Below are 25582 nucleotides of genomic sequence, written 5' to 3'. Positions count from 1 at the left end.
ACAGAAAATGTGGTACATTTACACAATGGAGTACTACTCAGCTATTAAAAAGAATGAATTTATGAAATTCCTAGGCAAATGGATGGACCTGGCGGGCATCATCCTGATTGAGGTAACCCAATCACAAAAGAACTCACACAATATGTACTCACTGATAAGTGGATATTAGTCCACAGCAGGTTCTCTGGGGTGCACAGTCTCGATCAGCATACCCAACATCCTCCTCTGGCATTCACATACTGTGCCTTAGTACACACATATATGTACATACACGCCAGCACACACACCTGCACCACAACAGGCTCACACAAAAATCACTTCATGTCTTTTGAACAATTATTTTCTGCGAGCCTAATCATCATGGTGTGTGTGTGTGTGTGTGTGTGTGTGTGTGTGTGTGTAGGCCAGAGGTCAGCATCAGGCCTCACTGGCCTGGTAAGACTCTGCTGCCTGAGTGCTGAGCCCCAGGGATCTGCCTGCTTCCCTCCTGTTCCTAGCATCAGCATGTGAGATGTGACCCTGCCAAGCCTAACCTTCTATGGGTGAGTTGAGCCTGGAATTCTGATCCTACTGCCTGAGCAGGGAGCACTTTCCTGTCTGGCCCATCTCCCTAGCCACAGTCAGCATGTTTCTGCTTGTTTATTTTCCTCTGAGGAATCCTGCTGTGTGAAGAAGCCTCCTGCTTACTGAAAAAACAAGCAAACAAACAAACAAGCCCCCAAACAACAACAAAACCCAAAACAAACAAATAAACAAACAAACAAACAACAAACCAGGATTGTATTCTGTTTTAAATTCTTAGAAATTGACACCCACCCCCAAAAAAGCTGTGTTTAGTCAAGCTGTTTTTCAGGGAAGTTCTACCAAGTCTCCCTCTCCTAACAGCATCTGAGAAAGCAAGCTGACCTCACCAGCTTGGGTGGGAAAAGCTGCATTCTGGTGTGGGTTGAACTTCATTCTTTAATCCCAGCTGTGACTGCACTACCTCCCCATGGCCTCCCTACACAGGCACAGACCTTTACCTTGTATCCGTGATTGTTTTGCCCCCATTTAAATCCAGTTTCAATTTAGTTTATTTTTTTCTTGTTATTGGACAGCATCCTTTCTTTTATGATTAAACATTTTTTTCACCTCAGATGACATTAGACAGATATTCCACGTGTAATCATTGCCCGGTCACTGTAGATTTATATCAAACTGCTCACTGTTTTAATTCTTCTGTCTTTTGAGCTGACTTGAGTGTTTGTAATGAAATACCACAGACTAGAAGCTTAAGAAACAGTCACAATTCCTGAGCTTAGAGCTCAAAGTCAAAGAATGAATAGGGCTGGCTGAATCTGGAGGCTGTAGGGGAGGCAGGTTACTGGCTCTCCCTGGACTAGTAGATGGTCAGCAGATGACCCCTAAGTTCTCTGAGTCACAATTTCCAAATTTCCCCTTCTTTTTTCTTTATTTTATTTTTTTTCTCCCATGTATGCATGTTTAACATGTTGGTGCATGTACTCTTGCATGTGACTGTCAGCAGGAATATGTGCGTCATGCACCTGTGTCACATGAGAGGACCACTTCAGGTGTCTGTCCTCACTTTCTGCTGTGTTTGGTACAGTGTCTCATCACCACTGAGTTTGTCTGGCTAGCTGGCCAGTGAGCTTCCTTCTGGAGAGCCTCTGGTCCCCAGTGCTCATTTTCTGGAAGGGGCATCTGGCTTTTCCTTGAGCTCTGGGAATCCAAATTCAGATCTTCATGCTTGCACAGAAAGTGGTTTTACTTGCCCGCTAATGTCTTTCTCCAGACCTCCAATTTCCCTTCTTAAAGCACATAGGTCATAATGGATTAGGAATCACACTGATAATCTCATTCTGTTAGAATAGCAATAAAAGACAGTTAAGGGAAAACATCAAGTGAATAGAATCTCTGACCGAGGTAGAGAACTAATGTCCCAGCTCTTTCTGTAACATGGAAACAAAACAACAACAGCAGCAACAACAATAACACACACACATACACTAAGACAAACAAAACAAAAACCTTGTGAACGTGGTTTAAAGAACATAGAGGAGATGTAGACAGTGGTGGTAGAGATGCCTGGTTACCAACAGGATTAGTGCAGGTGTATTCAATATGTTTGTTCGGGATATACCTTCATCTTGGAGGCCAAAGATTCTAAATTCCTTGGACCTTGTCATTCTCCTGAAATGAGGATACCTGATGACTCTGTTTACAGACTCAGAGATAGGCTGCTTGCCTTCCTATAGCAGCAAGGATCCTGGAATCAACTACAGACAATGACAGATACAAAAGGGGCTGCAGTATGGTCTGGTATCTTAACATTTCTTTCCTAAAGTTCTAGTGCCCAGGGAGCCCATTACAGACTCAGGCATGTTATCCAGAGGGTTCTTGACCCAGTTGTTGGGTCAGTCAACAGAATCTGCAAGAAAGAGAGAGTGGGGACTGAAGGGCAAGAGACTCGAAGAATGAAGGCAAAACAGTATGTCTGATCAAGTCTCAAGTCTAGAGTCTCAAGTCTCATTTATTGAAAGGCAACTAAAAGCACACGCTAGGGAGTACAGCTGGAGACACTTAACCACAAGTCCAGGATGTATAGGAGAAAAACAAGGTGTTATCAGAGTGTGTTCAGCTGTGGTGGGCTTCTTGCAAAAACATCATGCTAGGAAAACAAGTCTCTGGTCAGGGTGGAAAAGTACCACCTATAAGTAAATAGCCCAAGATGGCTGCAGAGATGATGCCGTTTTCTGCTAAGAGTCGGCTCCCAACAGTGCTTACTATGAGAATGAAGGGAATGGAGTCTGATGAAACTCCCAGCTCAAACCTCACACCATGCCTACTTGCTATTTGCATCTCTCTGGTGCTAATCCTAGAACTATTTCAGGCCAATGTGACACTTTAGTCAAAGTTCCCTGGAACAATGAGAAATGATGGCCTTGCCACTAACGTAGAGGCATTAACTAATGCTGGTGGCCCATCAGAGCTGGGAAGCCACACTTCAGACTGGGAATTTTTAGTGTCATTTCCTGTGCACAGGAGACAGAGGCTGGCCACCTGTTCCCCTGATGGTGAGTGAAGCAGACGAGAACGGTGTTGCCCTTTACAGCTTCAAGACCTATGTGAGAACCAGAACAGGAAAGGAAGAACACTCACCTGTCCATCCGGAGTAATAATATTCTGAAGACAGCTGCATCCCACTTACTGTATCAGAACATTAAAACACGGCACCCCAAGAAATTGAAACGTCCTCTAGGAATCCTACGATGGGAAAGACAACGTTAAAGCCTGGTGCCAGCCATAGGAAGAATGTATCTCCCACTCTCCCCAAGAAAGAGATTTCATGGAGTTCTGATAACTTTGCAAGACAGAATGGAGCCCTGACAATGACACACGGTTCCACACTTTGATCAAGAATGCTTAGCTATGCATATCCTTGGCCCCTCTACTTAAACCTGAACCTCATGCCCAGACCTGGAAGACATTCTTGGGTGGCAGTTGGGGCATCACTGGATCTCTCTGTCCTTCTTCCCAGTGTGATCATGTTGAGGAATAGCCTCTCTTTTCCTTCTCATTCTTAATTTGGTTCTTTTTCTGTTTACTAGGACAGACTAGTTAAACCTAGTTTAGAGTTGTCAAGGCACAAGCTGTGACACTAGCTAATGGAGGCAACCTTATTTTTTAGATTAGTGTGTTTGAAGCCACGTTGTCATTGACAGGTTGGTGTTTTTAAAACTTTTCAGTTTTGCCTGTCTACTGTACAACACTATTCCCAGGGAGATGGGAACAAAGCCTACTCACCTCTGAGCAGACAACTGACCAAAGAAAGGCTAGAGCCAAATTCCAACTTGGAGGTCTCATGTGTTTTATTGCGGTTACTTCTATAACTATATCTGGGGGGTTCTTACAGCAGAAATGGCTCAAAGATGGCTGCCTCAGCAAAGCCCACCGGGGGGATGAGTGATAGCTCAGAAAAGGTGGGAATGTACAGCTCACTGCACAGCGCGCAGGCAGTCCAACACATGTCCTTTGCAGGTATCTCAGATGGCCTGAGCCTCTTTCAGGCAGCTCAGATGGTCTCAGTTCCTTCTAGATGGCTTTCTTCCTAGGAAGTTCCTTCCTCTTCTACCCTTTCAACTCCTGTGAAAGTGTCTCTCAGTTGTCATTACTGCTTATAGAAGCTTGAGGAGGGAGGAGCCTAGTGAACCTGGTCTGTTTGGAGGACTTCCTGAGGCCTTTTTTATTGTTCCTTCCTGAGTTTAATGAGGCCCCTGTTAGCATGTTGACATTTCTTCTAGGTTCTGCCCAACAGTTACCTAGCAACAGCCAGGTAGGAGTCTGGCTTGCTATAAAAAGACTGGCTTTTCTGACACATTCTCTGACCTCCCCCTCCTCCGCCCTCCCTCTCTCACCTCCACTTGTTCCCAGACAACCTCTTCCCTCCCTCTCTCTCTCCCCCCACCTCTTCCCTTTTCTGTCTCCTCTCTTTCTCTGCCTCTACTCCCTTCTCAAGCCCTGCTTCTCATCTCTCCAAATAAACTTCCTTTTATACTAGACCTGTCCTATGGCTGCTATCTCATGGGAGAATGCCTCAGCACAGGCCAACTAAAGCATCCACAACCCCACCCCTGCCACCCCTGCCACCCCTGCCACCCCTGCCACCCCTGCCACCCCTGCCACACCATACTTCATTTTACAAAACATACCAGCACCTGTAGAATGGAATCTCTCACCTCCCTCCAGGACATCCTCCAGGGTAAATGGTTTAATCTTGGAGAAAATTGCCACATAGCATTATCTGATGGTGTGGTGGTTTGAATAAAATTGAATCCTATAGGCTCATAAAGCTTAATGTTTCATTCCTTGGTCAACTGACTGTTTAGGAAAGATTAGGAGGCATGCCCCTTCCTGAAGAGGGCATGTCACTGTGAGTGGGCACTGAGGTCTCAAAATCCTGTGCCAGCTCCAGTGTTTCTCTCCTCCCCCTGCCTGTGGATCAGATCTTAATCACCCACCTACTGTTCAGTAACATGTCTGCCTGCCTGCTGCCATGCTCCAGCCATGATCATGGACTTAGCAAACTTACGAAACTTTTAAGCAAGCCTCCACTAAATGCTTTTCTTTTATAAGTAGCCTTGGTCGTGGTGTCTCTTCACAACAACAGAATAGTACCTAAGACAGAGGAGTTCAACTCAGATTTAAATTTTGTTTCCCATGCCCTCTATAAACTAGAAATGCCACTAGAGGAGAATCAGCCAGAGACATTGGGCTATTCTTTCTTAAGAGATCAACCATCAGCATTTTCACCCAGACACTTTCACAGTAAACAAGCAAGGGACTAGATGTGTCTATGACATCCTTTAGGGTGGCTTCTGCATGTAAAGAACCTAAGGACACATGTGAGGTGAACCAATATATGCAGGTGTTGTTAGCAAAGACTAGCAAGGCAGAGCAAAGCAAAGCAAAGCAATGTTTGAGCTCTCACTGTCTGTAGGGCCATATTTATATCATGCATCTTTTCACTTGTATATGCTTCAGGAAATATTCTTTCATGTGTCTGCTTTAGCTAGATATCCTTTCACCCGTGTGCCTCAGCAAACTATCATTTCACATAACTGACTTTTCAAAAAAAGCAGAAGTTTCCACTTCATAACTCCCTTAAGAGACACAGTCACAGCTGAGAGATGGGTGGGGCTGAGGAGCAGCTTATTAAGTAGAGTTCTTGTCAGATGAGCACAACTTAAAAAGCCAGACATGATGTTTCATCCTTGAATTCCAGTGTTTGGGAGGCTGAGATAAGCAGATCTTTAGGATTCAGTCAGTGGCTAACACTCTAGCCTACTGTGTGAGTTCTAAGAAGAACCTCACCTGAAATTGGCCTCTGGTCAATGTACACACATATACACATATGGGCATGTAAACCTGCATACATACCCCTACACACACACACACACACACACACACACACACACACATACATACATGTATACACACACTTGCATTTACATGTGCATCTGAACACACATGTACATATATGATTTAAAGTTTAAAATCTAGTATAATAGAACATCATATCTTCTGTTTTCTATACTCTGGGATTTTTAAAACTTCTGTCATCTGATGCTTCATTTTTGCCAGACCCTGGGTTTTATGATCCAGATAAGATATTTAAATAGACACTTGAAGACAAAGATCATCATGGTGCTATTTTCAAACTTGGGGTTATAGTCTGTACCCTAAGAATCTTGGTTCAGCCAGTCATCCTCATGAAGCCAAGCTGATTGTAAAAGGCGGAAAAGGGGATTCATTCAATGTGGACACATTGGAAGAAAGGACAAAGAGAGCCTGGGATAGCCTCAGTCCATTACTATGCTCCTGAAGTAGTGTTAAAATACATAAAGAGGACCAAGGACATGCACATATAGTATGATCATCTGACAAATGGAGGCCAAGGTATAGTCCACCCACCACCGATGGGTCTGTCATTGTCTCTGTAAAGTGGTAAATCTCTTTCCTGAAAGAGAAAAGTTTCCTTTCTGTATGGGCCAAGCTCTTCTTCTCCCAGCCTACCATTCCTGGAGACATTACAATTTCTTGGGGTCTACTGTTTTAATAGTCTAACAACTAAACTATCTCTTTAGAATATATTCATTTATGCTGGGTGAGCTATAGTCCCAGGCTTTGATTGGATAATTCAAATTTACACAAATATATGCTTTATCTCCCTAGGTCTTAGACAAGGCTAGACCTGACTAAGAGAAAAAGTAAGTCCTTGCACCTTGGTGGGTCTTCAGCATCCCACCAACTTGGTCATATTGCTGTGACCTGATGTACTTCCAATATGGAATTCATTTCTTTTGTTCTTTTTTAAAAACAGCTTTTCTGTCAACTAGGACATTTTTATATGATCATTCTCAGAATACTAATGTATTTTCCATCAAAATCTTTATGGTGATAAATTATGATTAAATTAAAGAAACTACAAAATGGGTAAGTTAATCATGTAAAATAATGACTCAGTCTATCGATTGTATCATGTAGACCAATTACAGTGTTCCCAAAGATCAAAAGTCACCTGAAATTACCCTTTTCTGCTTGTCAACAATGATTACTGTTATAGGAGAATTGGTGTGGCAGGAAGCAGTGGCTCAGTGGGAAGAAAGAATGACTTGAAAAAAATTCAAGTGTCACAAGGACCATATCCTACAATGCTATTTTCTCTAAAGTTAGAAGGCTATATGGTACTCAGAAGCACAGGCAGCTCAGTGAGGAAGAATATTTGCTGTGCTTAAATCTCCAGCGTCAGTGTAAAGTCCCAGGTGTGGCTGTGAACCTGCCTATAATCCCAGTTCAGTGGATACTGGAAATGAGGTTCTCTGTGGCTTGCTGGCCACCATCTTAGCTCCAGGCTTCATGATAGACTATCTCAAGGAAATATTGTGGAGAGAGGGAGAGCAGGATACCTAATTATGTGGTATTTATCCAACAAAATCCACAGAAACTCAAAGCCATGGGAGACGGTGGCATTTACTTACAAAATGTGGCTAGGTGATGTCCTAGCTATGTTGATAGAGTGAGTGGCTTAGCAGCCAGGTACCAGTTCCCATTGTTCCTCTGTACTGTAGGCTTAGATTTTTTGAAACATACTTTTAATAAGGGTTTTCAAATGCTTTGACCTCTCTTCTAGGCCACCATCCAAAGGTAGGGGAGAAAAGACAGTAAATAGGACAAGGGGATGTGGACCTGTTTAGAAGTAATACTTTGGAGCGATTCCAATCTCTGTCAGGTTACCAGCAGTACCATTCAGTGGTGTCAGGATACCACACACAAATCAGCAGTGGTGGCACAATCTAGCAGAAACCACCAGGCCTCCACCGAATTGGCACCTGTCAGAGAGAGTGACCAGGACCATCTAGGATGCCAGGAGAATTTCTCTGCCATGCCCCCTCTCAGTGAAGCAAAGATCAGTGAAGATGCAAGACCAATGAAGCTGTGCAAAGCTAGCTATGCAAACATGCTGTCACTCTCTCCTATTTATACTCTCTCCAAACATCATGTGTCCTCCTACAAGTCTTGCCTCAGCAAAACACCATGTGAATCTGCATCACATGACATATCCAGAAACTTCTACTTCACCTCACCGGCAGAGTGTCCACAATGAAAGCATGGCAGTGATCAGCTGGTGATGCCCGTTTCCCACACCCAGTTCTCAACCCTGTTCTCACTGAGGATTCCTATAAACTGAGCTGGTGGAGAGCTTCTCTTAGGTTCAAAGCAGAGCTCCCCCTCCCAAGTATCAGTACTGCTGACAATGTCTTGGGCCTCACACTGGTAGGACTCTGACATGGTGAATGGAAGGATTGCTATCTGGTTAACAGAAACCTAGACTCAGCATTCCTCAGGAATCTTCTAAAATGGTTTCCTTTTACCAGGAAAACCCCTGTCTGCCCCAGTGGTCAGCTATCTCTATCAGGGGTATCTAGTTGCTGATTAACAAAAAGATCCTGCGATAGATCAAATTCCCCATGCTAACCCCTAGACTGTTCCATCCCATGGCCTCCTCCCACTGCTACAATCCAATAAAGTTAGCAAAGCTTCCCCCACCAGCCACATTCTGAAGGCTGCAGTTCCCTGACTGCAAGAGGGAGCTGAGCAATTTGTCTCTCCAAATAAACGATCTCCTCACCTAGCCCGCAGAGTGGTCTAGTTCCTTTTCACAGCTGTGCTCGGACGGGGAGAACCTTTAGCGGGAACAATTTTATGATAGTTTAAGAATTAAAAACAAATAAACAAGCACAAAATAACAAGACAAAACTGTGGCAGCCGAGCTATGAGTGAGAAAAGAGGAAGAAAGCCATGCTTTTCTGCAATAGAAGTTGGCAAGCAGCCACACACCAGGAGGGAAGAGCTTAGGGGGCCTTAGGCTTGGCCAAGTGTCCAAATGAAGGCTCCATAAGTGGCTGCATGAGAGGGATTTCTGAGCAAGATTAGGACATTATCTCATTAACAGGACAATTATTCCTACAATTGCCGTAGCATATCTTCAGGTGAATCAAGAGGTCTTGTGTACAGTCTTCTGGCCAAGTGATTGACAGACCCGAGTGGATTAACAGTAAAGGGAGGAGACAGTGTCCTGTCTCCACCTAGGGCCAGAACCTCTGTGACTAGTAATAAGTAGCTCTCACTTAGTGGGGTTTTCTTATGTTCCCTTTTCTCCCAAATAACTTGAGGGTGTTTCTACGCCCACTCTAGCCTGTTTTAACTCCCACGTAGACAACCCAGAAACATAGTATTTTTATTAACAAGCTGCAGGCACTAAGCTGGCAGGTTCTGAGCTATTCTAATCTGACCAGGCTGCTACTACCCAGCCACATGTCCCATTACTTGCCATCTGGTCTTGCCCTGGCTCACTCTGGTCTGTGTGTGTCCTCATGGCTGCTCTTTCATTGTGATCTTACAGTGAATCCTCATGGTTCCTCCACACAGTCTCTCTCCCATCCTTCTCTCTCTTCTGGTCTCTTTGGCACACCTCAGACTGGGCTGGGAAGTCCCAGCTGATTGGCTGATCAGCTCTTTATTGGCCAATCAGAAGTGATAGAAACCAATTTTCACTTAACATTGAGACCAGAGATGGTTGACCATGCCAGTGTCTGGACTGCAACCAGATGTCTGGGCTCAGGAACCAGCATCGGAATACACAGCACACAAAACCATCCCCCAACCAGACCTTTGAGTCTAGAGTAAGTTTTCTTTCCAAACTTCTGGTCTAACTGGTGAGCTCCATCTCAGTAAGAGACCTTGTCTAAAAGTGGATGGATAGAGACAGTCAGGCCTTCCTAACGTTTATCACAAGTACAAGTGGACCATGTGTGCATCTGTGTGCGCACACACATATGCACACAAACACAAATTTGTGAGATGAAAAATGTATGTAAACCTTACCAAAAAATACAACAAAAATCTCCAATATAAAATCTGGAGGAGAGGGTCTCATACCAAACATTACAGCCATTCACGAAGAGAATAACTCCAACCGTCATAAATTCAACAATTTAGAAGTGAGCCGATTACAAAGCCACAAATGATTAAAATTCAATCAAGATGAATTAGATGATCAAAATAGCAATCAAGCATCAGAGAAATTCAAATTATAATTTACACACACACCCCTCCCCCATAATTTCCAGACACAAATTGCTCTACTGGGAAGGCTACCAAACATCTTGAGTTTTATATCAGCTTCACTCAATATCTCCCAAAGAATAAGAGACAGGCTGTTGTCACAACCCAGAAGCCCAGCACTGTCCTGATAGTAAAAGCTCACCAACTGAGCATAAGAAACTACAGACATCTTTTATGAAATTGGTTTCAAAAGCTGTTAATAAAATAAGACCAACTAAACCCTGCTCTGTAGATGAAGATCTGTATGTGGTGGCTGTTTTTCAGTCAACAATGACTTGTTTAATTTAACCCGACTCAATATTTTGGGGAAGAAATCAATATGCCTCCAGTATATCAGCATGCTGAGAAAACAGCTTGGTTCAGGGGGCTATGAGAAAACGTCTCAGTCAGTTCAGGAGGGTGTGGGCTTACCTCACACCAATAAACAGTGGAAAACACATACAGCCATGGGTTGGGGAGATGGAACGAGAGATGACTTGAGTTCAGTCCCCAGCATTCATGTATAAAGCCAGGCACGGTGATAAATACTTGGAATCCCTGTGCCAAGCAGGCAGAGACAGCAGATCCCTAAGCTTGCTGCCCTTACAACCTCAGCTACTCAGTAAGCCCTAGGGCCTTTGAGAGACCTTGTCTCAAAACTCAAGGTGCAAGCTGACTTCTGACACCCACATACAGGAGTGCACCCACACTTATGCCCTTCCCTGTGTTCCACACATCTGCACACACAGAAAAATCTAAAAACTTGGTTCCCCCAAATAAACAAAGTAAGAATTTCAACTCTGAGCATGTTTTATTCAGCACATCACTTGAAATCCTAGCTGCAAAGTAAGGAAAAGAGAATACACTATAATAGAATATATAATAGAATTATAATAAGCAATAATAGAAATATGCTATAGAAAGGAAGATAGACAGCTATATTTACATGCAGAGACATAGCCACCTATCTCAAAATCCCAACAAATTGATTTCAGCAAGATGCAAGATACAAGATCCACATGTCCATGCAGGTCACCAGTCACATTTCTTTGTGAGCCCTTATAGACAAGAAAGGGAAGCATGATAAAGTACCATGCAAACCCAATCCGAAGAAGATGGAACATCGGAGAAGGCAAGCCATGTGCGTGCCTGACAACAGACATAGTTTTTATACACTGGCAATTACAAAATGTTGATGGGAGGCCCCAAGGCACATCTATATAATTCTATGTTCATGGATTGAAAATTCAAAATAGTAAGAACATCGTTTTCCCCTAAGGTAGAAAAGGACCTGCTGGATTCTAATAATTCATATGACTTCTTAGCAGGCAAGTTAATCCATTTTTAAATTTATTTTATTTATTTGTATGCATATCTGAGTGTGTCTGGGGAGGGTGATATATGTACATGCGATATATCCATGTTTGCATGTACATGTGTGTAAGCCCTGGGCCCAGAGGATGGCAATGAGTGTCCTCCCTCATCACCATTCATTTTACTCCTATGAGGCAGGATCTCTCACTGAACCGGAAACTCATACTCTTTTGGCTAGGGTGGCAGCCAAGAGGGGCCAGTGACCCATCCATTCCTGTTCTTTGTGTTTGAGCTATAGGTGTACACCAAACCATGGTTTGGGGATTCCAGGATCTGAACTTTAGTCAGCATACTTGCTTGGCCAATGTTCTTCAGTGCTGAGCCCTTTCCAGCCCTAATCCTAAATTCTAAGTAAAAGAACAAAAACAAAAACAAAAACCTTCCATTTGTAGCCAAGCCTGACCACGAAAAGGTGGTTTGAGTTTCTCTACCCAATATCGAGGCTTTCCAGGTACGTCAAACGAGCAGTAGTGTGTCATCCTGCTAGAGGTGAGTCTGAATGCTGGTGGAACAGACCATCCAGAAAACAGGCAGCACCACAAGAGCTCAGCTTCTCTTCGACAAGTTAGCCAGTTCAATGGAAAGAGCAAATCTTTCATCAAGAGTAATAAGGCAGTTGGGGATTGCATATTCATAGCAGGAAGGCAGAAGGAAAAGAGTGAAAATAAACCTCACATGGACAGAAAAGATGCTCCAGAAAGGACCACAGATGCAATGGGAACATAAAACGAAAGGACTTTCAGGGGAAACAAAGAACAGAATGTTTATGATCTCAGAAAAGCATTTCCAAGAACTGATGCAAAAATAAAAAGGGCCTAAACAAAATACTTGCCGAACATGGAGGACTTCAAATCTCCCAACCCAAGTAAAGACAGATACATGTATCTGCAATCTCAGTGCACCGCCGATGAGATGGGAGAATTTGGTAAGTTCTAAGGTCAGTTTGCATGGTGCACACATCAGTGAATATGAGGCCTTATCTCAAGCAAGAGGGAAGGTAAGGACTGATGCTAGGAATTGTCATTTGACCACCACACATTTTTTTTATTGTTATTATAATTTTTATTAGGTTTTTTTCTTCATTTACATTTCAAATGCTATCCCCAAAGTCCCCCACCACTCCCCTACCCACCCACTCCCACTTCTTGGCCCTGGCGTTACTCGGTACTGAGGCATATAAAGTTTGCAAGACCAAGGGGCCTCTCTTTCCAATGATGGCTGACTAGGCCATCTTCTTTTTTTTTTTTAATTTTTATTAGGTTTTTTTCTTCATTTACATTTCAAATGCTATCCCCAAAGTCCCCCACCACTCCCCTACCCACCCACTCCCACTTCTTGGCCCTGGCGTTACTCGGTACTGGGGCATATAAAGTTTGTGTGTCCAATGGGCCTCTCTTTCCAGTGATGGCCGACTAGGCCATCTTTCGATACATATGCAGCTAGAGACAAGAGCTCCGGGGTTCTGGTTAGTACATCATGTTGTTCCAACAATAGGGTTGCAGATCCCTTTAGCTCCTTGGGTACTTTCTCTAGCTTCTCCATTGGGAGCCCTGTGATACATCCAATAGCTGACTGTGAACATCCACTCCTGTGTTTGCTAGGCCCCGGCATCGTCTCACAAGAGACAGCTATATTTGGGTCCTTTCAGCAAAATCTTGCTAGTGTATGCAATGGTGTCAGCGTTTAGAAGCTGCTTATGGGATGGATCCCTGGATACGGCAGTCTCTAAATGGTCCATCCTTTCATCACAGCTACGAACTTTGTCTCTGTAACTTCTTCCCTGGGTGTTTTGTTCCCAATTCTAGGAAGGGGCACAGTGTCCACACTTTGGTCTTCATTCTTCTTGAGTTTCATGCGTTTAGCAAATTGTATCTTATATCTTGGGTATCCTAAGTTATATGCCATAGCATTACATACCTATATGCATGCGTGCACATCCACCCTCCCCCCCCACACACACACATATACACACAAAGATAAACATAACAGATACTTTGAGCCTCTTAAATAGTCAATCTTTTCAGCTATGGGAATGTCCATATAGAAAATGAAGGCAAAGGGAGCTACAGCTCTAGAGACATTGATGCCAAATTTACAACTAAGGGCTTGATCTATCTTTTAAAGTGTAAAACAGAGAGGAGCCTTCACTGTCCTGTTCTCCTTTCTGTTGTAATAAAACACCCTAATACAACCATGGAATCATGGTTTATGAAATGTTTATCCTAGAAAAACAAAATCTTATGTTCCCCCCAAAATTGTACATAAGAATTCCTATCAGCTTTCTTTCAATGGTTAATGCCTAGTAAGTTCAGTCAACACCCATTCTCACATGCACGCACTCGCGCGCGCGTGCACACACACCCACATATTCATGCACCCATGCGTTGTTACTTAAGTGGATTATATAAAGGTAAATAGCATGGTTGTGACATTTAACTGTAGATTTGGAGAGGAAAAAAAAAAGACCAGTTTCTTTTAAGAATGCTAAATGCAAAACTTAAAAATTCTAGCATCTAGGAACATAGTCACATTTTTTGTAACTCTCATTAAGTGGTACTTTCCTAGGAAGGGCATGCTGAATTATTAATTAGTTAATGAATATGACACATACATTCACACACACCGTATGACATAATTCTCAATGGATCAAGTGACAACATCTTATACTCTTTCGTGATGAAGCTAACCTAGAAATGTAAGAAATAGCTGTGTTCTGGTGAAGGGAACCCACAGTCAGGGTTGTAATGGCGCTGTAATGGCTGGGCATGGGGAATATAGCTCAGTGGCCCAGTGTTTGCCTTGCATACAGGAGACCTTGGTTTCAACCCACAGCACCAAAATGCATTATCTTAAAGTGCTTTTTTTCTTTACATAACATCAGGGAAATCCAAAAGACACCTGCTTTGGCTTCTGTTCAAAACTCACCCTGGGAGGGGTTGTCTTTGGTCAACACAATTGTTTAAGAAAAAAGACACCAAGGCAGTAAGGGAGGATGTAAAACTGTTCCGTTTGTGGAAACGACAATGGCACACACGCAATCGCTACAAAGAACAAAGAGCGGTAGGAGAAATAGGAAGCTCATAAATGAGGTCAGTTGTAAGCGATCAGACTGAGTCATAAAACTCAAAGGCACACTGCGCATGAAATCAAGGCAAAACTCCATTCCAACGGCCATGTAGAGCACGGGTACATGGCTTCCTATGGGGGAAGGAACAATCACTAATGTAGAAGCCCAAGAAACAATTTAAGGAAATCAAGATATAGAAATATCGTCTTATGGAAGTATGTGTGTGTGTGGGGGAGGGGGGCGATTCCTCAGAACACCCTATTTCAAGCCTTATATGTCCTACATTTCAGATAGATACATATATAGAGAGATGTAGATAGATAGAGACAGACAGAGACAGAGAAAGATAAGAGATATATCTGCATACTGGACTACTTTCCTTTCTGTTGTAATAAACTCTCTTGATAAGACGCATGTAAGGGAAGAGGGGTTTAAATGGATTTACAGTTCCAGACAGACAGAGTCCATCTTGGGAAGGAAGGCATGGCAGCAAGAAAGTGAGGCTGGCTGGGCAATCAGGAAGCAGAGGGTTGCATGTCATTCCCACACAGGAAACACAGAGAGGAAACAGGAATCGGGGACCAGACTATAAACTCCCAAATGTCCTCTTTCAGGTGACACATACACATAGAGCAAAACTCCACCCCCTAAGGGGTCCATAACCTTCCAAAAGTACCCTGAACTGGAGACCAAATGGGCAAACAGCTGAGTCTGTGGGGGTGTTTTACATTCAAACTGCAGCACAAATGCGGGACAGACCACACCACACATAGGACAAACCATAGCACACATGCAGGACAAACCACAGCACACACACCAAACAACGGTTCCTTTACAAATCAAGCACGGTGTGAGAGGTTGAAAATAAGAACTCAAAATAAAGGCACCACAGCTTATAACAATATGCTGTAATAAATAAGTTTGTGATGCGCTCCACTCTCTCTGAACACAGAATTATTTATTTATTTATTTATTTATTTATTTATTTATTTATTTATTTTCAGGCTATAGTGAAGCGTGAGCACCTGCAACTACAGAAGAACAGGGTGTGCTATGTGCATTAAGACTGCAAACGCTAACTTCTGCTACCAAGGGTTTCATATTAACACTGTGGTACTCACTCAACTGTAACAGAGCTAAGCCTGGTAAAATCTCAGCCATTGGCTTTCCAAATAGCAAGGAGCTGACCCTAAAATTCTTTTAGAAGCACAAAGAGATCGGAGTAGCCCAAGAAATCTTGAACAGAAAGAACAATTTAAAAACTGATTTTTTTTTACTTCAAAATGTACTAGTGAGCTACAGCAAGACAGTGTGACAAGAGATAAATATAGATTAATGGGATCGAGCTGGAAGTCAAGAAATAAACCTTTGCACTTACAGCCAACTCATTTTGCTCAAGAATGCCAAGAAAATTCAGGGAAAGCAGGCTTTCTCCCCCCCCCCCCCCAGCAACAGATGCTGGGCTAACTCTCCCATATGCAGATGAGTAAGGCTGTAACCCTACCTCACACCATGCCTGCACCAATCAGCAGGACCCATCATAGACCTACACATCATATCTCACTCTGAGCATCTCTTAGGAGACAGTGCACCTGCCTTACGTAGACATCAATCACCCCAAGGTCTCAACCATCACAAGAAAAATATAAATATTAATAATAGAAAGTAAACCAATCACTTGTACTTTCAAAGGATTAAAACTTTGTGTTTCTAACCTGCCATCAAGAAAATCTGTTCATTTCTGTTCTATTGCTATTTTAAATTTCTCATTTTACATCAAGGAGATGAAATAACATGCCAGGAAGAAAAAACCAAAGGAGATACTTCGAGTCAGGTATCTTACAAAGGCCTTGTGGTCAGAGTATATATTTAAAATGACTTTACAACTCGATGACAGGTCCCTTTTCCCAAAATGGGATTGCTGGGACATTGGACTCTGCCTAGATAAACAGAAGGACTGTTGCTGGGTGAACATGCCTGTAGAGTGAATTCCTTATAAGCATCACCTGTTAGTAAAAAGGCCTACAGCCAATGAGCTGAGGCAGGAAATAGGGGGTGGGACATTGACAGGAAGAGAGAGGATTCTGGGAAACATGGAGAGACTAAGTGGAGACATCGGATGAGATGCAAGAGAGATGCTGGGAAGGACGCTGGAGGTGATGCTAAGGAAGAATAAAAAAGAAGCAGGCCGGGACTGAAGGAGAGGTAACTGACCATGTGGAAGACGGAACCATTTGAACGAGTTAAACGTGTTATGAGCGAGTCAGGGAATGAGCCAACACTATGGCCTAGACCCTTACTGATAAATAATCAGCCACACAGTCAGCAATCTGGGAGCAAGGTCTGGGGGAAAAAAAAATTCACACAAGCCTGAAGGTTTCTGTTTACTAGAAAGGCAGATCTCTTAAACTGATTTCTGTTCACCAGGAACCTCCCTTAATCCTCCAGGAGCCTCTGTTAACCTTTCCCAAAAGGTCAGCTACCTCTGGCAAGGGCACCTGGCTCCAGAACAATCTAAACAGACTGCATTCACTCACTCACCCCTGTTGCCGTAAATCTCCAACCCAAATATGCCCCGGCAATGAAAACACAACACAGTTAATATGAATACATGCTGTGCACCTAGATTGGGCAGATCTACCCCTATACTACCATCTTCCACATCTATGAGACCCCTTAGAGCTTGCGGTTTCTCCAGGCCATGTGCTTCTGCTCCACGTTTCTTCCTCTTCCTCCTCCTCTGCATCCTCTCCCTCTTCCATTTTCTCCTTCTTCTCTCCCCCTACCACCTTCCCTTCTATCTGCCCACTCATCAGCTCTCCTTATTTTACAAATTAAGGTGGGAAGCAGGTTTACAGGAAATCACCTGAGTGCTGACTCCTTCCTTGTTCGAAGCCACTCACGGGAGAATGGAATTAACATCAAATATAATTAGCCCCAGGGCTATCCACAACACACTCCCACCCTAGCGGCAGTCATAGTAAATGCGCTGCTTTCCCACTATTTCTCTCTGAGCTGCCCTGCATGGCCTTGGCCATTGGATCCTAATCAGTCTCTCTACCCTCAGAGGGGTCCACTTTGGCAGTTTCTCTATGCCATTCCTTAGACTCAGTAACATAATAGCACGGATAAATAGCACAATTTAGAACAAACAGGAGTTGAAATAGGCTCTTCTCGGCGGAATATTTGTAAGTGGTCAGTAAGTATAGGAAAAGATAGTTTACACAACTAATCCTTAAGGGAACAGAAATCAAACCACAGCAAAAGGCCACCCCCCACACCTTCTCAGATGCAGTAATGGAATGGGAAGCCAATGACAGAAGAGAAACGAAAATTCGTACCTTGCCAGTACAGACACAAAATGGTATCATTCCTTGGATGGCAGTGTGGCTGTTTCTCAGAGACAAATAATAGATTTTTTTTTTTATTATTTCCACAAAATTTCTCTCCCGAGGCCACAGCACAGCAAGTAAAAACTTGGGTATGTAGAAGCGCTTGTGCACAGATGTTCAAGGCTGCATCCTTCATAATGGTTAAAACACAAGCCTGCTTCTTTAGGAAGACTGTCACTCTGAATAGGGTGGGAAGAAATCAGGTCATGTCCCACGAAGGATTCTGTCTGGAACAGGGAGTTAGGAAGTTGTTCTGTGCTGTGCTTTCTATACCTCCTACGTTATGTGCTACCTGGGATCTGCCTCTTTCATTCTTCCTTGCTGTCGGCTGTGTGGAACTAAATCATATGCTGTAAAGCGTCTCACAACTCCATAAAAACAAACAAGCTTTTACTTATATACTTCCTTTTGTTTGAGGAATATCTCTGAAGGTTCCTCTCTGCCTCCCCATTTCCTCCCTCTGATGGCTGTTCTCTTCCCTCTCCCTCCCCCCTCCCCCTCTAATTTTTACTCTTGAAGCTCCTCTGCCTCTAGCTTCAGGTTTAAACCTCATTTGATGTTTCCAAATGTTAAACATGGGGTTTCGAAGAGGAGATGAAATACTGCAGACTATAGGAAGGCTCATACAATTCATTGTCTTTAGAAAGTCCCTGAAATTGAACAGATTCACCAGGACTCCACCCCCACTCCCCATCAATCTTATATAAGCTTCCCTGTAAGATTCCATGTTTCATGTAATTACTCTTGGTCTTCTAATGCTCTCCCACTTTAAGCCTTGGTCATAATCTACAGGCCCCTTTCCCAATAAACCTCATTTAGAGTATGTAATACTGCAGCTTCCTTGTACAAGTTAATGCACATACTTTTTCTCTGTTCTTGTATATTTAAACTAACAGGTAACAAATGCACAATATATACTTCTACCCTGCCACCTTCACAGGTCACAGTTTAATCTCCATTTCAGGTACCAAGAGTACAGACTTTCATGCAGCCGACTGTGATGTTCAAAGGCAAGGATCTAAGGATTAGAGATAGTTGAGTTTTCAGGGTAGCAGGCTGACATCTTTGTCTTGTTTGTTCTATAAAAAGTAGAAGAGAAGTCAGAATATTCCATACATGTGTACATAAGCTTCCTGTCTCTTGTCATCTTGCCTTCACATGTTATTGTGTGACACTGTTCCTAGGTGTGAACAAATGTGTACTTACCCAGGGAGGGAACCAATACCTGACCAAAATAAGGATAGCACCAAAGCATAACTTGGCAAACCAGTGAGTTGATTGGAGTTTCTTACAGGAATATCAGTCAGATACCACTTACAGAAGTAAAACTGACTTAAAGGCAGATGCATCGCCAAAGCCCACTCGGCTTGGTTAACAGCTCAGGAAAGCTGAAAGCCTGAAACATACTGCACAGTCTTCGGGCAGCTCAGCGCGCTGGAGAGTACCTTTCTTATGCAGCTCACTTGGTCTGAGACTCTTACAACTAACTTGGCTGGTTTATGATTCTTTCAGGATTCTCTCAGCAAGTCTGAGAGTATCTCTCTAAAGGTCTCACTGCTTATATAAGCCAGGAGAGGGAGGGTTCTAGTGAGTCTGTTCAGTTTCAGGGCCTTCCTGAGACATTGCTTTGTTTACATCCTGAATTCAATGAGTGTTCCCGCAATGTTTCACCACCTCTTTGAACATACTGTGTCTATGGAACATCATGTTATGATAAACTGAACATAGATAATATATTACCTAATATAGGATGAAATTATGTGTACATGGTCTGGGAATCTCACCCTTTGATCCCCGTAACAGAAAGATGATATGTTCAAGCTAACTGTGGGCTGCATGGGAAGATACTATCTCCAAAAAAAAAATTACATATATGTTAAATTGTATATATGTAATTATACATTATGTATATATACATATGTTATATAATATACATATATTAGAGTATTCACAATAAGCATAAAGAACAGATACTGGCCATAATACAGGATGCTTTGTGGATGAATGAAGCACTAAAGACATCATAGTGAGAACTCCCTAGTGTGAATCTCACAAGTGGGTGAGCCATAGGGAGAGGCATGGAATAGACAAATGTTGCTGACCTCATCTGGGGCTGAGAGGAGTATGGCTATGAGCTGTACAGAGTTTTCTTCCAGCATGAAAATACTGTCAAAATTTTCATTCCATTCTGTTCATACAATTTTGTGGAACATTTTTAAAGATCTGTTGAATTGTGCACTTTAAATGGATGGATTTTATGGTATGTGGATTATATTTTAATAAAGCTGCTCTAAAACCTCCAACCAACTAAGTTCATTAGGTCCCATGATAACCACAGTACTGCTCAGTCAATTCAGACTACTGTAGGAATATCCTAGCATCTTTATACAATTGCTTGGTGGTTTGAATAAGAATAGCTCCCCAAAGGTTCATATATTTGAATGCTTAGCCACCAGGAAGTAACACTATTTAAAAGGATTAGAAGGATTAGGAGACATGGCTTTGCTGAATTAGGCATTGCCTTGCTGGAGAAAGTATGTCACTAGAGGAGGGCTTTGAGGTTTCAAAAACCTGTGTGCCAGGTCTAGTGTCTCTTGCTTCCCTTGTCTCTCTCTCTCTCTCTGCATCTCTCCCCCTTTCTCTCTCTCTCTTCTCTCTCTCTCTCTCTCTCTCTCTCTCTCTCTCTATATATATATATATATATATATATATATATATAGCTCTCAGGTATTTCTTTAATGCTTGCTTTGGATGCTGCCATGCTCCTCACCATGATAATAATGGACTAAATCCCTGTGTCTTTGTTAGGGTTTCTATTGCTGTGAAGAGACATCATGACCACAGCAACTCTATAAAGAAAAACATTTAACTGTGGCTGCCTTACATTTCAGAGGTTTAGTCCTGAACTGTAACTTTCCACCATTGTTATTATAGCAGGAAGCATAGTAGCATTTAGGCAGACATGGTGCTGGAGAGATAGCTGAGAGTTCTACATCTGGATGGGCAGGCTGCAGGAAGAGAGTGAGACACTGAGCCTGGCTTTACCATCTGAGACTTCAAAGCCTACCCCAGTGGCACACATCCTCCAACAAAGCCACACCTACCCAAACAAGGCCAACTCCTAGTAATGTCACTCTCTATGAGCCTCTGGGGCCCATTTTCATTCAAACCACCATCTGGGAAGCTGTTACAAGCCCCCAGTTAAATGCTTTATTTTATTAGAGTTGCCTTGGTCATGGTACCTCTTCAGAGCAATAAAACAATGACTAAGGCAACTGCTTAGTTTACTCCTGTTGCTAAAATCCTTTCCCAGGGAGAGACATCTACCTTTCCTCCTAATGTTCCAAAGTCAAATTCCACTAAAGTTAACTTTAACAAAGTAATGAGTTAGGTTTTGGGGCTAAAGGGTTATTTGCAAGGTGTAAGTGTTCCTTGCCCCAACAGGAATCACCTGAAAATCCTTTACCTGACAGGGTTGTGGCTTACAGAGCTGCATAGATGGAGCCTTCCTCCTCTACTCTTCCTCCAGCCTATATACTCTAGTACCTCCCCATGGCAACTTGTAAGGAAGGCACAGGTGCATACAGTATGCAGTAGGGAGTGGCTGGATACGCAGGTGAGGGTCTTGTGATCTTCCCCATCTCTCCATGAGGAATTGTAAAAAGGCAGCAAGCCCAGTTGGGACAATCCTTTTGCAAAGAGGCAAAGATGGCAGTTGCTTGGCTCAGAAGACAGCCACTCACTCATAACAGCTCTTATCATGGCTGTGTAGTTCAGATTGCAGCATACCATTCTCAGGGGACCTGGATTGGTTCATGAATACGTTTGAGACTTCTGGAGTAGATAACCTGAAAGTTCTCTGTCCCTAGTAAGGACTCTGGGCTACATGAGACCTAACATTTCAGCTGGACAAGATCTATTACCTGACTAAGGGGTCACCTCCAGGAAAAGGGGATCACATTAAGTCACACTAAAAGATGGATGGAATAAGTTTCCTTTTAATGAGATGCTGTACTTTTCCTCCCAGAATTCCCACTACTGGCATAGTCCCTATGACTCATGAGGTCAGTGGATCTCACCACCATTCTGATGCCTGAGTCAGAAAGGTTTCCCCTTTTCCTTTTTCTCTTTGCTGGGGATTCTGGCCAGAACCTAAGTACACTTTCTCTGATAAATGAGGTTTTCTTTTTTCTCTCTTTGAAGCCTCCCTCTTCATCTATTCATCTACCATATTTCTGACCTCTGTTCCTGCTTAAACAGCATGGCTCCCTGCCCTCCCCTCCCTTCACCCTGGCTTCTCTCCCCAAATTCTCTGTGCAGCTGCTGGAATTTATAGTTGCCTGCACAGCCTAAGGATTTTTATTTTAAATTCTGATAAATTTTCTCTAAGCTTTCATTTTAGTTCATTCATAACTCTTCTGCTAATAAGACTGAGAACCTGCAGAAGAGACCCCGATTTCCATGGTATTATTATCACAACTGACTACTGCTCTTTTCCATCCCCTGTGGCTTCTCCACCGGGTGGCCTTGCTTGCCTTATGCTGATGTGTCCTTAGCAAGACCAGATAGCAGTCAGTACTTTGGGTCAAAGACTAAGAGCAAACTCAGATGCACCCTTCCTTTCTACTCCTCCTCCTTGTTTTCTGTATCTGTAAGATTTCCTACCTTTTATTCTTGTTGTTATTTTTAGTATTAGCTAGGACTCTAGGTCTACCATGAAGCTATCCTTGCATTGCATCAAGTTCCTCCAGTTTGTAGTCCTCTATTTTTATCGAATACACCACTGATTCCACTAATCAGTGCCAACACAGTTGCCTGGTGTTTTCCTGGCTTTGATGAGTTTGTATTTGTGCACTGAGCCTCATCTCTTCTCCTTGCCAGGATCTCTGGAACTGCAGTAGGTGCTCTTAACCACAGACTCCCCAGCCTTACAAAGTCCCATTTTAACCCCTGTGATTTCATGGATACCAAAGTAAATCTCATGTCATATTATTGCATGAAACATAGAGTTTAGCAAAGTCCATTTAATTATTTAAGTTGCTAGTTCATTTTCTTTCTTCCCCTCGACTGACTATACTATTAACTAGAGAAATTTTCCTGTTTTCTCACTGCCAAATCTTTGAGAATTCCTAAGTTTGCCTTTTTTAGTGTGTGTGGGTGTGTGCGTGCACGCACGCACGCGTGTGCTGTGTTCACAACCGTGTACAGGTACATATAAGTGTAGAGGTCGGAGATCAACATTGGGTGCCTCTCTACCTTATTCTTTGAGCTTGCTATTTAGCTTTTTATGGATATTTGCTGGCTGGCCAGTAAGCCTCAAGGATCCTCTTGTTTTATTCCCTCCCATCACTAAGGTTAAAGATCCCCGTCACCATGCCCAGGTTTTCCATGGGCTCCGGGCATTCAAACTTGAGTCCATAAGCTTGTACAGCAAGCACATTACCCAGAAGCAACAGCTCCCCTCCAAACCCCGTTTCTGTTCTTCTTCTTCTCCTTCACCTGAAATCTCTGAGATAGTATTTTCCATGACTAATTATGAAGATTGCAAGTTCCATGAGATTGCCACCGTGGACAGTTGAATGATTAATTATATATTCTCTCATTATGCCTTCCAAGAAACTGATCAGAAGTATCCTTGAAAATGTTCCCAACTGACACTGAGATTTCACTTTTTAGCTACAGGCTCCCTACAGAGCTACTGAACTATAAAATATACCTCAAGTAACACTTCTCATGCATCTGCCCAGGTCAGGAAACCAAGAAAGTACAAACACTACCTTCTTGTTCTATGCACATTTCCAGAAACCCATGGGAGATCAATACTGCCTGTGCAGCCAAATTCTTTACTGAACTTCTGGGCTTTTATATTTCAACAGCAAAAGATGAATGCTGAGCTAGTGTCATTGGATGATGATCAACAAACAGTGACATCAGCTGCCAGCCAATAGTGATGTCACTGAACAATGATGTCAGCTAGAAACAATGGCAAATGATGGTGTCAGTGCATAAGGACACTGAGCTAGGTTGATACACTCTGGGCCTACTCATGGGATGGTCCTTATGAGAAGGGACCAGGCAGAGAACAGAGACCTAGTACATCCCAGAGACCAGCCCTACCCTTTGCTGAACCTTGGTGGTTCTCCTCAGAAACTTCAAATAGCCAAAGCTCTAGTGATATGCATGGCAAGTCTGCATGCTTTGGGTCTCATCTCTCCAAGACTGCTCCCTGAACTCTACTGGATAAATGTATGTCCCCTGACAGCTGTTCTTTGTCCCCAAAGGAGAATACAGGAACTGTCATGGGAAAACCAAAAACTCTGATTTGAAATATTATACTGGCTTTATCAAAAATATTTGATAACGATGATTTTAATGAGAACTATGCTATCAGGTTAACAGCTAACATATTTTTAATCCCCTCCAACTTTATAAAAATATAGGGCACATGATAACCCATGGATTCCCAGAAGAATATGTATTAAGATTTTTAAAGGGCTTTTAAGAGCTATTTAACATATGGAGGTTATCACTGAAATATTTATAGCAAATTATAAAGTAACAGCCTCACTATGTGGCTGGTTAGCTTATTAAAGGATTGTAAAACAATAAAATATAAACTCAGAGGGGAGTTTGGAGGTCACTAGTTTGACTTTCAAAGCTGAGCAGGCAATCTTTAAAGCTTTCTTCATAGCAACTGTCTTCTACTCATGTGAGAACAGCTTAGAACTCCAGTGAAGCCAACACTTTCTAGAACATTCCCATCTCTTGTCACAACAACGCTACATTACTACCTGGTGTGTAACTTGCTTTCTCTGAAACCCCAATGCTAATCTGCAATGCTCTTTTTAACCTATTGCTGCAGTTACCCTTAAGTTACCTGTAGACACGAGGTCCACCTTATCCTCTAGTGAGATAATTATCCATTGCTCTATTTTGAATGTGAAATGTCCCCCGTAGGCTCTGTGTTTCCACACGTGGTTTCTGGCTGGTGGTGATCCTTGGGAAGTTCTTGGGAACCTTTGAGAGGTAGAAACATTCTGGAGGAAGCAGCTCATTGTGGGGGCAGTATTAGAATCATTAAAGCTCAACCTCACTTCATGTTTATTCTCTGCTTTATATAAACTGTGGACACGATGTGACCATCCAGTGTCATAGATTCTGTTCCATTGCTACAAGAGACAGCATGACCAAGGAAGGTTACGAAGGCAAACACTAAATTGAGGACTTGCTTACAGTTTCAGTGGGTGAGTCCATTTCCATCATGGCAAGAACCATAATAGCAGGCAGGTAGGCATGGAGCTGGAGCAGTAAGCAGCAGATGTAAGCTGAGACCTTACATCTGATCTACAAGCCAGCAACAGAGAGAGGTGGGAAGGGAGGAAGGGACAGGAAAAATAGAGGAGAAGAGGAGGGAAGGAGATGAGGAGGAAAACAGATGGAGTTAGGGATAGAGGGAGGGAAGGAGGGAGGGAGGGAGGGAGGGAGAGAGAGAGAGAGAGAGAGAGAGAGAGAGAGAGAGAGAGAGAGAGAGAGAGAGAAAGAGAAAACAAGACAAGACACTTGGCCTAGTGTGAGCTTTTGAAAC

This window comes from Mus caroli, chromosome 1 (genome assembly GCF_900094665.2).
Source record: "Mus caroli chromosome 1, CAROLI_EIJ_v1.1, whole genome shotgun sequence".
NCBI lineage: Eukaryota > Metazoa > Chordata > Mammalia > Rodentia > Muridae > Mus > Mus caroli.
This window is presented reverse-complemented; position numbering follows the sequence as displayed.